At 37.7% G+C, this 11635-nt stretch overlaps 1 pseudogene; it reads left to right on the top strand.

The window, feature by feature from the left end:
* Positions 1–373: 373 nt before the first annotated feature.
* On the top strand, positions 374–1622 carry LOC138163434 (keratin, type I cytoskeletal 18 pseudogene; annotated as a pseudogene).
* Positions 1623–11635: the final 10013 nt, after the last annotated feature.

The raw sequence follows: 11635 nt of genomic DNA, 5'->3' as shown, positions 1-11635 counted from the left end.
CCGACACTAGCTGTCTGACCCTGTAGCTTTCATGATATTATGATGATAATGATAGAAAGGCAACCAAGCAAATTCAATCATAGGACCAGCTCATGTTCCAAGGGACATAAGCCTTGCTTCCTGATCTCACTGTGCCTCAAATCTGTACCATACAACCTATTGTAAAGGAGGCAGTATAGTGTGATATGAAAGATTTGGATGTGCATTCAGTAGACACCTGGATTTGAATTCTGCCTGTGTCAAATGACTTAACCTCTTCTAATACCTACCTCAAAAGATCGCTGTGAAGGTCATATAAAACACTTTGTAAAATTAAGTAAATAAATCAAAATAGGACTATTCCGATTGCGCCCAGCTGTCCTCCACCAACATCATGAGTTTCACTACCCGCTCCACCACAATCTCCACCAACTACCGCTCTCTGGGCTCAGTCTGGGCGCCCAGCCACCAGGTCTGGCCGGCCAGTAGTGCAGCCATTGTCTACGAAGGTGTGGACAGCTCCAGAATCTCCATGGCCCGCACCACCAACTTCCGCTGGGGCTGGGGGGCCAGGAGCCTGATGGGGGAGGGGAGGCGGCTGGTGGGGATCGGAGATTACCAGGGGAAGGAGACCGTGCTGAACCTCAACGACCCCCCTCGCCTCCTATCTGGAGCGCTTGCGGAGCCTGGAGACCGAGAATCGGAAACTGGAAGGGAAAATCAGGGAGCATATGGCCAAGAAGGGGCCTCAGACCAGAGAGTGGGGACACTATTTCAGGACGATTGAGGATCTGCGGGCGCAGATCTATACAGGCTCAGTGGACAAAGCCAGAATCGTCCTACTGATTGATAATGCCCGTCTGGCGGCTGATGACTTCAGAGTCAAGTATGAAGCAGAGCTGGCCATGAGACTGTTAGTAGAAAGTGACATTCACAGCCTCCGGAAGGTCATTGATGACACCAAGGTGAGCAGACTTCAGCTGGAGACAGAGATTGAAAACCTGAAGGAAGAGCTCCCCTTCCTGAAGAAGAAGCCTGAGGAGGCGGTGAGGTGGACTCTCCCAAATCTCAGGAGCTTCCGTGCAAGGTCATGGCTGATATCAGAGCCCAGTATGACGTTGTGCCCAGAAGAACAGAGAGGAGCTTGAGAAATACTGGTCCCAGCAGATTGAGGAGAGCACTGTGGCGATCCACACAAGATCTGAGGAGGTCACTGAGCTGAAAGGTACAGTCCAGTCCCTAGAGATTGACCCGGATTCCTTTGGAAACCTGAAAAACAGCTTGGAGGACAGCCTTGGGGAGGTGGAGCCCCCTGTGCTATCCAGATGGAGCAGATCAACACTGCCCAGCTGCATCTGGAGGCAGAGCTGGGGCAGAGGCGAACAGAGGCACTGCTCAGCATTAGGGTCAGACTGGAAGCAGAAATCAACACCTATCAAAACCTGCTGGAGAAGGGGGAGGACTTCAGGCCTGTGCATGCCTTGGACAGCAGCAGCAGTTCCTTACCCAAGACCAGCACTCCGAAGACTATAGACAGCAAAGTGGTGGCAGAGACCAATGACACCAAAGTCCTGAGGGTTAGGTCCATAAACGGAAGACCTGGGCTGAGTCAGGAAGTTAATAAAGGCTCTTTGGTCACTTAGCCTTCAAAAAAAAAATAAATCAAAATAAAATTACATATTCTTACCCAGGGAAGGTATGAACAACCATTATGCACTTTCATAATATGTTGCTCTAAGGTTAAAAAGGGATTCATCTAGTACAAAAAAATTGATTTTCTGATGGGGAAATTGAGAAAAGATGCTCTTTGGAATATGGATGGAGATCAGAGAACAGTCATTTCATTTACAAATCAACCAACATCAATTCTATCACTTTGAGACATCTTTTTCATAGAAAGGGAAACTAAAACCAATCACTGGAATTTTAATTGACTAGTGATAGCATGGTAAAAATGAGAAATGAGGTAGATAAGCCCTCTCCATTGTTGCAGGTGAAAGGTGAAACAAATAAGGAAAACAAATATATGATCTTACAAGCATATCAATTTGTTAAGAAATGCATGGCAATTGCCCAACAAATTGGGAGCAGATCTTCTCAGCTTAAGCCTGAACCCCAAACACAGGAAATGAAAAATTTTATACATTGAAAACAATTAATTAAAAGACCTCTTAATTATAAGGAAATAATATAGCATCAGGTAATCTGATTTTAAATTGGATGAAAGTTTAGGGACATACCCCACTCCCCTCAAGTATCTGTAAACAAGTAAAAGAACATGGAAACGATAATTGGTTGATCAGTATGGGGCCAGTTTTCAGATAAGACTTATAGGTTGCTTGAGACTTGCAATTGTGAGAAAATTCTTTGCATCAATCTTTGGATCTGACTGGGTTTCTGGTTAGTATAACCTAGGCCCTTGGTTAAGGATCTATTGTTTAGGCGGATAGGTTAGTCCAATTTCTCAGTCATCAAGGGCTATTTCAAAGTATGCATTAAGGTTTTCTCCCAGTTATCACAACTGAATAAAGTTTTCTCACAAGACAGAATTTGCACTAGACCCATAATTGAATAAAAAGGGAACTGAGCTAGCTCCAGAATTGAGTCACAGGGTGGAGTCAGTGTGAATCATTTATTTCCCACAATTAACCACCTACCATCCTAATCCCCCCAATTCCCTCACCCTCAAATAGTTTATATATTCTTTAATTGTTTTAAATGAAGTTATTCAATAGTTTACTAGTGTGCTGTAAGAAATGATGAAAGAAATGAATTCAGAGAAACCTGGAAGGTTTGTATGAACTGAATCAGAATGACATGAAAACCAGAAGAAAAGTGTTTTTTTTTTATTACAGTAACCGTAACATTATAAAAACAACTATGAAAGACTTAAAATTTCTTATCAACGAAATGACCAACCATGAGTCCAGAGGAAGGGTTACATTGTATGCTATCCACATTATTATAGAGAGATGATGGATTAAAAAAGTAGAATAAGACATAAATTTTTGGACATGGAACATGTGGGAGTGTATTTTTGCTCAGCAACAATCAGACCTTTCAAGTACAATGCCAAAATATCTGGAAAAAAAAATGAGAAAATGTAAACAAATAAATTTTTCATGTATAGTTTTATAACTTTTCTCGCGTCTGTCTTGGTATTGTGTGGATGAAGCCCATATCTAAGATGAACTTGATGGGCACTGAGGCTCTCCTCAAACATCAAACTCACTGGACATTTTTAAGAATCACTCTTCAAAGGCAACATGATTCTCCTTGGAAAGGAGAAGAAGCTTCAGCTTATAGCTAATGCAGACAAAAAGACATTGAATTTTTCCTAGTCACTGGGCTGACTTGTATGTTTTCTCCCCAGGTACCTACCGATATTATACATTAGTGCTTTAACTGGGACCCTTAGGGTAATGCCATCCTCTATCAGATGGATATTACAGAACTAAGGGGTTTGACTTAATGCATCCAAGTACCTAACTTACAGCTGTAGAGAGATGGAGAAACTGGGGAGACCAGAAGCTATTATGTGATCTAGCTTATTGAAACTTCTGAAAATAAAATTCATATAAATAAAGCAGTGACCTTTCCATCTATCTGATAATACACTGCACCAGTTTTTGTATTGTAACCCAAAATTTATGGAGGAAGACTGGAAGGTACAGATGAGAATGCATGCCTATTTGCCAATGTTTATAAGCTGGAGCTTACAATTACTAATGTTTCTATATAAATAATATCATTTATGAAAGCTCACTGTTATTTTCCTTTGCTACATAGTTAGTTTAATGATAATCCTATATGCATTGCAGTGAAGAGGTTGAAAATTTCCTATTTTCTCATTGTGATTTTATTGAGAATCCAAATGTAAATTAGCCCCACCCCCAAACAGCTGTCTTTCATTTTCCTCATTTTTTTTTCTTATTGTAAATATAGTCATCCATTGGCACACATGATTCCATGTACTTTCATTGCTTTGCAACTTGTACTTTTTTCCTCACAAACCTAATTATTTTTCCTTTTTTTTTTTTTGAGTAGGGAAGGTAGGGCATTTGGGGTTAAGTGACTTGCCAAGGTCACAGTCTAGTTTTTGTGTTAAGCATCTGAGTTCAGGTCCTCCTGACTCCAGGGCCAGTGCTCTGTTCACTGTGCCACCTAGCCGCCCAAACCTAATTATTTAAGTGGATAACTATTATACCTGGTGCAGAATAACTTCCCTAAGTATAGATTACTTATTAGAACACATACTTTGGTTGCCTTTTTCTGAAAACCACAATTTAAATAAAAAGCATTTAAGGTCCATATTAAATCAAAGAATGTACAACTGGTGAGAAATTTAGAGTTTGATTCTTTAATTTTACATATGAGGAAACTGAAGCCCAGAGGAGTGAAGCATAGGCCCTTCTACTACAATCACAATGTTCTTCCTGCTAGACCATGATGATTCCAAGATTTCAAGCTGGAAACATGTTTTAAGAATATCTAATCAAACCCACTTGTTCTGGAGAAAAGATCAATTACACTAAATCATAGTTATAGTATATAATCACTATTTTGCATTGTCAACTAGGGTCTTAGAAACACTTTCTTATATAGGTATACTGTGCTTTGCTCAATACTTGCATTTTTTGAAAAGTGTAATTGAGAATTTCTATATATTATGAAGCCACCTGAATGCTCCTGTTTGCAGATACATAGTGCTGAGTGCATCAAGTTCTAGGCCACTTCAAAAAGATCCATGGTTATTCAAAATAGATTTATCTAAAAATCCATGCAAGAAAAATAAATGAATGAAAATGACTACTTTCTAGACTGTGACATGAAAAGGGATGGCTAATCCATTGAGTTAGAATGCAAGTATTTGCATTTTGGATACTTATTTCGGATGGACAATGAAGGGGAGCCAGAAGTGAATAGGAAAAAGAGAGTAGGCTAGATTGTATTTGGAAAATTACTCACTGCTTTTTAAAGATTTCAGTCAGTTCCTTATATTTAAAATAATAAGACCTATTATTTCAAATATAAGATCTTTTTAATACGACCTATGATATTTTTAAAATAAGAACTATAAAAAAGACCTGTCTTTTTTAAATGTTCTACTAACAATGATCTACGTTGTTATGAATCTTGAAACATCGCAATGTCCAATAAATCAGTCTTACATGCCTCAAATGTCTATGGAGAAACACGAAGTAGGTATAAACAGTTTGAATTATATTTTCAATGATGACTTGTTTTCAAGAAGTGTTGTAAAGTATGTTATTGAAGAAATGCTTGATTGGAAAAGACAGAAATAAAGCTAGTGCAAAGGATTCTTAATAGCCATGAAATGCGAAAAGACATAACGTACATTGGTTATATTCTCTCTGAAGAATTTATGTAAAGACACGACAAGAATCATGCAAGATAAGAAGGCATACATGGTTTGATGGTAGAAAGTGCAATTCCTTTGAAGTTTGGAAGTACATATAATTTAGTCATAAAACAAGTCTTTTTGAAAATATATTACTCCATTGATGTCACATTCTGATGCGAATCATAGTGTGATGCAGTCTGATGCTGCCCTGGGTTCTTGAAAGTTATTGCAACAAAAGAAAAGCCTGTCAGTATTTTGCAGTTCAGCTACAATGTCCTACTTGCTTCGACTTACACATAGCTTCCATCCCTCATCAATATGGATTTTCACTAACTATACTATGATACTTGGAGTGGAATGTACTAATTGACTAATTTCTTCCTCTTAGACCTCGAGTCAGGAGGACCTAAGTTTAAATCTGGTTTAAGTCACAGGTACATGACTGAGAAAGTTACTTAACTACTGTCAAATTCAGTTTTCTCATCTGTGAAATAGGGACAATAATAACACCTAACTTGCAGATTTGTTGTGAAGATAAAATGAACTAATATTTATAAATCACTTTGCAAACCTTAAACAGCTATATAAATTCTAGCAATCATGGTGTGTATTTATGAAAGAAGACACACTACAAGAACAACAGCCAAAAAATAAGCTCAAATTTACATCTTTCTTAGAGGTTTTGACTTTTTTTTCTGTTAGGTTGTTTCAAGTACATAACCCTCATTTTAAAGAAGAAACAGATTACTGGAGATTAATGGACTTGCCCAAGATCATGCAGCAAGTTAGTTGTCCCTACTCCAAGGCTAGTTTCTTAGATATTTATGTAACAGTCATTTCGGACTGTAGTAACCTTTGCCATCTATTAGAAAATTATATGAAATTCATAATTTAATGAGGCAGTGGAAAGCAATTTAAATATTAACACAAATGGAAATCATCTGAGAGATTTTCTTTTAATTCATCCATTTTAGTTTATATTTATAGAAAGGAAGTATAATCTAAACTAATGTTTTAAATTAATTGTAGAAAGAGTAGGAAGTCTGAGCCTGATACACATGACAAATGGCCACAGATACTCCAATAATGAGGTCAACCTAAAATAGAAAAGATCTTTCAACAAACCTCCTTAGAATACTCTAGTTCTACTTTTCTCAGCTAACAGAGAAGCAAGAAGCTATTAGGAATTTATTAGGAGTAGAAGAATTCAGACGTCAGTGAACAAGCATTTATTAAGCACCTACTATGTTTGAGGCACTTTAAAGCAAAATACATGATCATTTTACTCAAGAAGTTCATAGTTTAATGAAAGACACAAGAGCAAACAACTATGCACATGCAAGATATATACAGTGTTGAGTTAATGTTTATCTTAGAAGGAGCAAACTACCTAGCAGTGCAATGGATCAGAAAAGATGAAATTTGAGCTGAGTCTTGAAGAAGTCCTATGATAATAATGTCACTATGCTTCAAATCAATTCAGCAAACTTTTTTTAAAGCATGTACTATAAGCAAAACACGGGGACATGTAAAGGTTAGATAAGACACCTTGTAGAATTTGTAGCAAAAAGGGGAATGTAAGACAGACACAGATAGCTAACATAATAATAAATGACTTAGAATACAAAAATACAACTTAAATATCCAAATATGAATAGGAAATTAAACTACGATGCCATTCATTAAGCAAAACCATGTAAAGAAAGGAGAATGAAAAATTTTCTGCTGAGTTGAGGTCAGGAACAATTTCATTTTCAGGCATTGCCTTTGATTGAAGAAAAAGAAATATCTACAAAAGGAGAAACATGATTCATACTGGCAAGCTATAATGTTCACTGACTGACATGACCTATTATTTGGTGGTTATATTGTATAACTTTCAATAAAAATTACCTAAAATTCACTTTTAGATAAGCTACTTTGATCATATTAACTAAATAATTATTAACAATTATGTACATGTTTGCTCAACCCTTTCATTATCTAGAGGGACTTTTTGAAATTAAAGCATATTCAATTATATTACTCTTCCTAAAGCATTATTATCATTAAAATTTAGCTATTGCCCATGAATTATATTAAAAAGGTTCCAAACTTTTCTTAATTCACAAATAAAATAAAATTAATATTTATTTTTTGATTTCATCCTTTTAGAATTCCCATTTTAATGCTATATATGCAACACATTAATATACCAGTACATGTATGCACATATATAATTATAAACACATAGATGCACTTATATTAGAAAGGAATTATTATTATTGTGATTATTATTATTATTATTATAAAGATGAGGTCTTAGAATGGTTATAGCTACATGGAAGATCACAATAGGCCTTATGTGAGAGGTGGCTTTTGAGCTGGATTTTACAAAATGAGGTGGAATTCAACAGACCAATAGTGGAGGCCTGAACCTCTATGCATAGCAAATGGGATGAGAAAATCATGGATGGAGTAACATATATGGTGAATTCAGGGTACACTAAGTAATTCTGTTTGTCTGGAACATGGAATCTGTGGAGGAAATTAATATGAGATAAGGATAGAAACATATGATGATATGATGGGCCCAGATTATAGAGACATTTAACAGGAATATGCTGGTAAAATTTTCACAATTAGCTCTGAAAAAAAGGGTACACAGGGCACATGTTTAAGATTGACCTATATTATTAACATTTTCATGATGCTTTCTTAAATCTAGACAATCAATAAAACAAGTCCTGATTTGTAGTGTTTGTTGTTTCCAAAGTGTAAATGCTCATGTTGAAAATTTAGCAATCAGCTAAGCCAATGAAGCTGGTTCTAATACACTTCTGACCTGAATGGAGGACAATAATAGTTTGAACCTTATTTCATAAGCAGACCTAATCATTAGGAAAACTGTTTATTATAAATGTGAAGGTTAAATTGGATCAGGGAAAAGGGGGAGGTAATTGGAAGGAAGACCTGGTAGTACATACTGCAAGTAAGTGTCTGAGACTGTATTTGAACTAAGATTTTCCTTACTACAAGGCTGCTTCTCTGACTACAAGTTGTGAGGGAGGGAAAAGAATCATTGGAGACTGGATGAATGGTGGTGCCATGGACATGAAGAAGTGAGAAGAATAAGATGTTTTAATAGAATGCTGTCTCCTAATAGATAGGGTAGATAGTGTGCTTGATCTAGAGTCAAGAAGGCCTCAGTTCAAATCCAGCCTCAAATCCTAGCTGTGTGACCCTTGGCAAATCACTTAGCCTCTATTTGCCTCAGTTTCCTCATCTATAAAATAGGGATAGTAATAGTACCTTACCTGCCGGAGTTGTGAGGGTCTAAAGGAATACTAACTATAAAGCTCTTAGCACAATGCATGGAACATAGTGAATATTATATAAACATTAACTAGTACTAAGAATGGAGGTCACTTCTCAAGATATATCTAACAATTTATAATAACATTTTCCCATCAAAAACTTACTCAGGATTTATTTTTTTGTGTAACGCCTCTCCCAAAGCTCATTAGTATGAAACTCTCCCCTCACTGGTGGAGATAAATGTTCTGTCCGTGAACAAGTCAACTTTGTTCCACATTTCTTCTGTCTCAATGAGTTGAAGACAAATTATGCATCAGATATCTGCTCCCAGTGCCAATTTCACAACCTTTCGGCTTCAGAAGGCTTTCTAATTTTTAATAAGAAGTGTTCCTCTTGACTGACAAGGGGCAGAGTTAAGATAGAGAAGTAGAAACAGGACTTCTGCAGGGCTCCTGCTCCTCCCTCCTCCAATCCATGTAAAAGGGGACTCTGAACAAACTTTGGAGCTTCAGAATGCACAAAATTTACACAGAGAAGCTAACCTCCCTCTGAGGACAGCCCGGCAGGCCGGTAGGAATCGGCCAGCACAGTGCTATGGGAGCCGAGCCCAGCCCTACGCCAAGACTTTAGCCCCAGGGCGGGCCTGACCAACGGCAGCCAGAGGGACTCCAGAACAGCAGCAGTGGTAGCCATTTCCAGATTTATCAACACATAGAGTCTAAGGACAAATTGAGAGGTCAGTGCAGTGTGGACTTTGTAAATTGGTAGATTGGGAGTATGGTCTGGCCTTAATCACCTAGAGGGAGAAGCCACTGAGGCATCGCAGCTGCACAGCCACAGCCACGTGGCAGGTTCAGCTCCTGGCCTGCAGATTGTAGGGGGACCAAGTGACCAGTCTGAGGGGTAATCACTCTTGTTTTAACCTGCTTGGATATGGATTGCAGTCTAGGGTGGAGGTCCTGGGGGGTGTGACAGCTTGACAAAGTGTGTGGAGGTTTCATAAAGGGCATCCAACTAATACCTTCAACAGCTGAGAAAACCACAGCAATTTGGGACAAAGGTACCCTCTCTGGAAGCAGAGTCCTACTGTGGCAAAAAATCAAAAGTCAAGGAACTGAGTGCCAACATGAGCAAGCAAAGGAAGCAAAGCAAGGAGAGCAATCTGACTTTAGACTCTTATTTTGGGGATTAAAAGTATCAAAGCATGGAACAGTAGGAAGGCAACAAAGTCAGAACTTCTGCACCAAAAGCTTCCAAGAAAAATATAAGCTGGTTACAGGCCATAGAGGAGCTTAAGAAGCATTTTGAAAACCAAATAAGAGAAGTGGAGAAAAAATTGGGAACAGAAATGAGAATGATGCAAGAAAATCATGAAAAGAGAATCAACAACCTGACTGAATAAAATAACTCCTTAAACAATAGACTAACTCAAATGGCAAATGAGGCTCAAAAAGACAATGAGGAGGAGAATGTCTTAAAAAGCCAAATTTGACAGATGGTAAAAGAATCTCAAAAGCTCACTGAAGAGAATCATTGTTTCAGAATTAGATTGGAGCAAATGGAAGCTAGTGACATTATGAGAAATCAAGATATTATTAAACAGATCCAAACAAATGAAAAAATATAAGGCAATGTCAAATATCTAATTGGAAAAACCACCGATCTGGAAAATAGATCCAAGAGAGATAAAATAAAAACGATTGGACTACCTGAAAGCCATGATCAAAAAACGACCTAGAAATCATTCTTCAAGAAATTCTCAAGGAAAATTGTCCTGATGTTTTAGAACCAGAGGGCAAAACAGAGGTTGAAAGAATCCACCAATCACCTCCTGAAAAAGATCCCAAAAAGAAAATTCCTAGGAATATTATAGCCACATTCTGGAATTCACAGATCAAGGAGAAAATATTACAAGCAGCCAGGAAGAAACAATTTGAATATTGTGGAAACACAATCAGGATAGCAGAGGATATGGCAGCTTCTATATTGAAGGACTGAAGATCTTGGAATATGATATTGCAGAGGTCAAAGGAGCTGGGATTAAAACCAAGAATCACCTACCTAGCAAAACTGAGTATCATGTTTCAGGGGAAAATGTGGTCATTCAGTGAAATAGAGGACTTTCAAGCATTCTTGGTGAAAGAATCAGAGCTTAATAGAAAATTTGACATTCAGATACAAGAAGCAAGAGAAGCATGAGAAGGGAAACAGGGCAAAGAAATCATAAGGAACTTATCAAAGTTGAACTATTTGCATTCCTACATGGAAAAAGAATAATCATAACTTATGAATCTTTTCTCAGTTTGAGAATAGTTGAAGGGAATAGAAATGTATGTATGTATATATGTGTGTGTATGTACACATATATATGTCTATATAAGAGAGTATATGGGCATATGTATACATATGTGAGTGTGTATATATGAGTACAGGTATACATAGATAAGAGAGCACAGGACCAATTTGCTAGGAAGGGATGACACTTAAAAGGTGAAATCAAGAGGTGAGAAAGGAATGTAATGACAGGAGTTGGGAAGAGACAGAATGGGGTAAACTATCTCATATAGAAGAAGCAAGGGAAAACAGTTACAATGGAGGGGGAAGAACAGGAAGGCAAAAGGGAATGGGTCAACCTTATTCTCATTGAATTTGGCTTAGGGAGAGAATGACATACACCAGAAATAGAGTATCTCACCATATTGGAGAGCCAAGGGAAAGGGAATGAGAGGGGACATGATGGAAGGGAGTGCAGGTTGGGGGAAGGGAAGTTGGAAGCGCCCACTTTTGAAAAGGGACAGGATCAAAGTGGACAATAGAAGAATTGGGAGGTGGAAAAGGAGGGAAGGAAATACAATCAGCCTTTTACAATATATCCACTCAGGAAATGTTTTTCATAGCGACACATATAAAACTTATATTGAACTGCTTATCGTCCCAGTAAGGGTGGGGATGAAGGGAATGAATTTAGAATTCAAAGTTTTAAAATCAAATCTT

Source organism: Petaurus breviceps, unplaced genomic scaffold (genome assembly GCF_028583685.1).
Source record: "Petaurus breviceps papuanus isolate PSGF00001 unplaced genomic scaffold, PetGlider_PUasm1.0 125, whole genome shotgun sequence".
Lineage (NCBI taxonomy): Eukaryota > Metazoa > Chordata > Mammalia > Diprotodontia > Petauridae > Petaurus > Petaurus breviceps.
The sequence above is the reverse complement of the archived record's forward strand: the minus strand, read 5'-3'. Positions and strand labels throughout refer to the sequence as shown.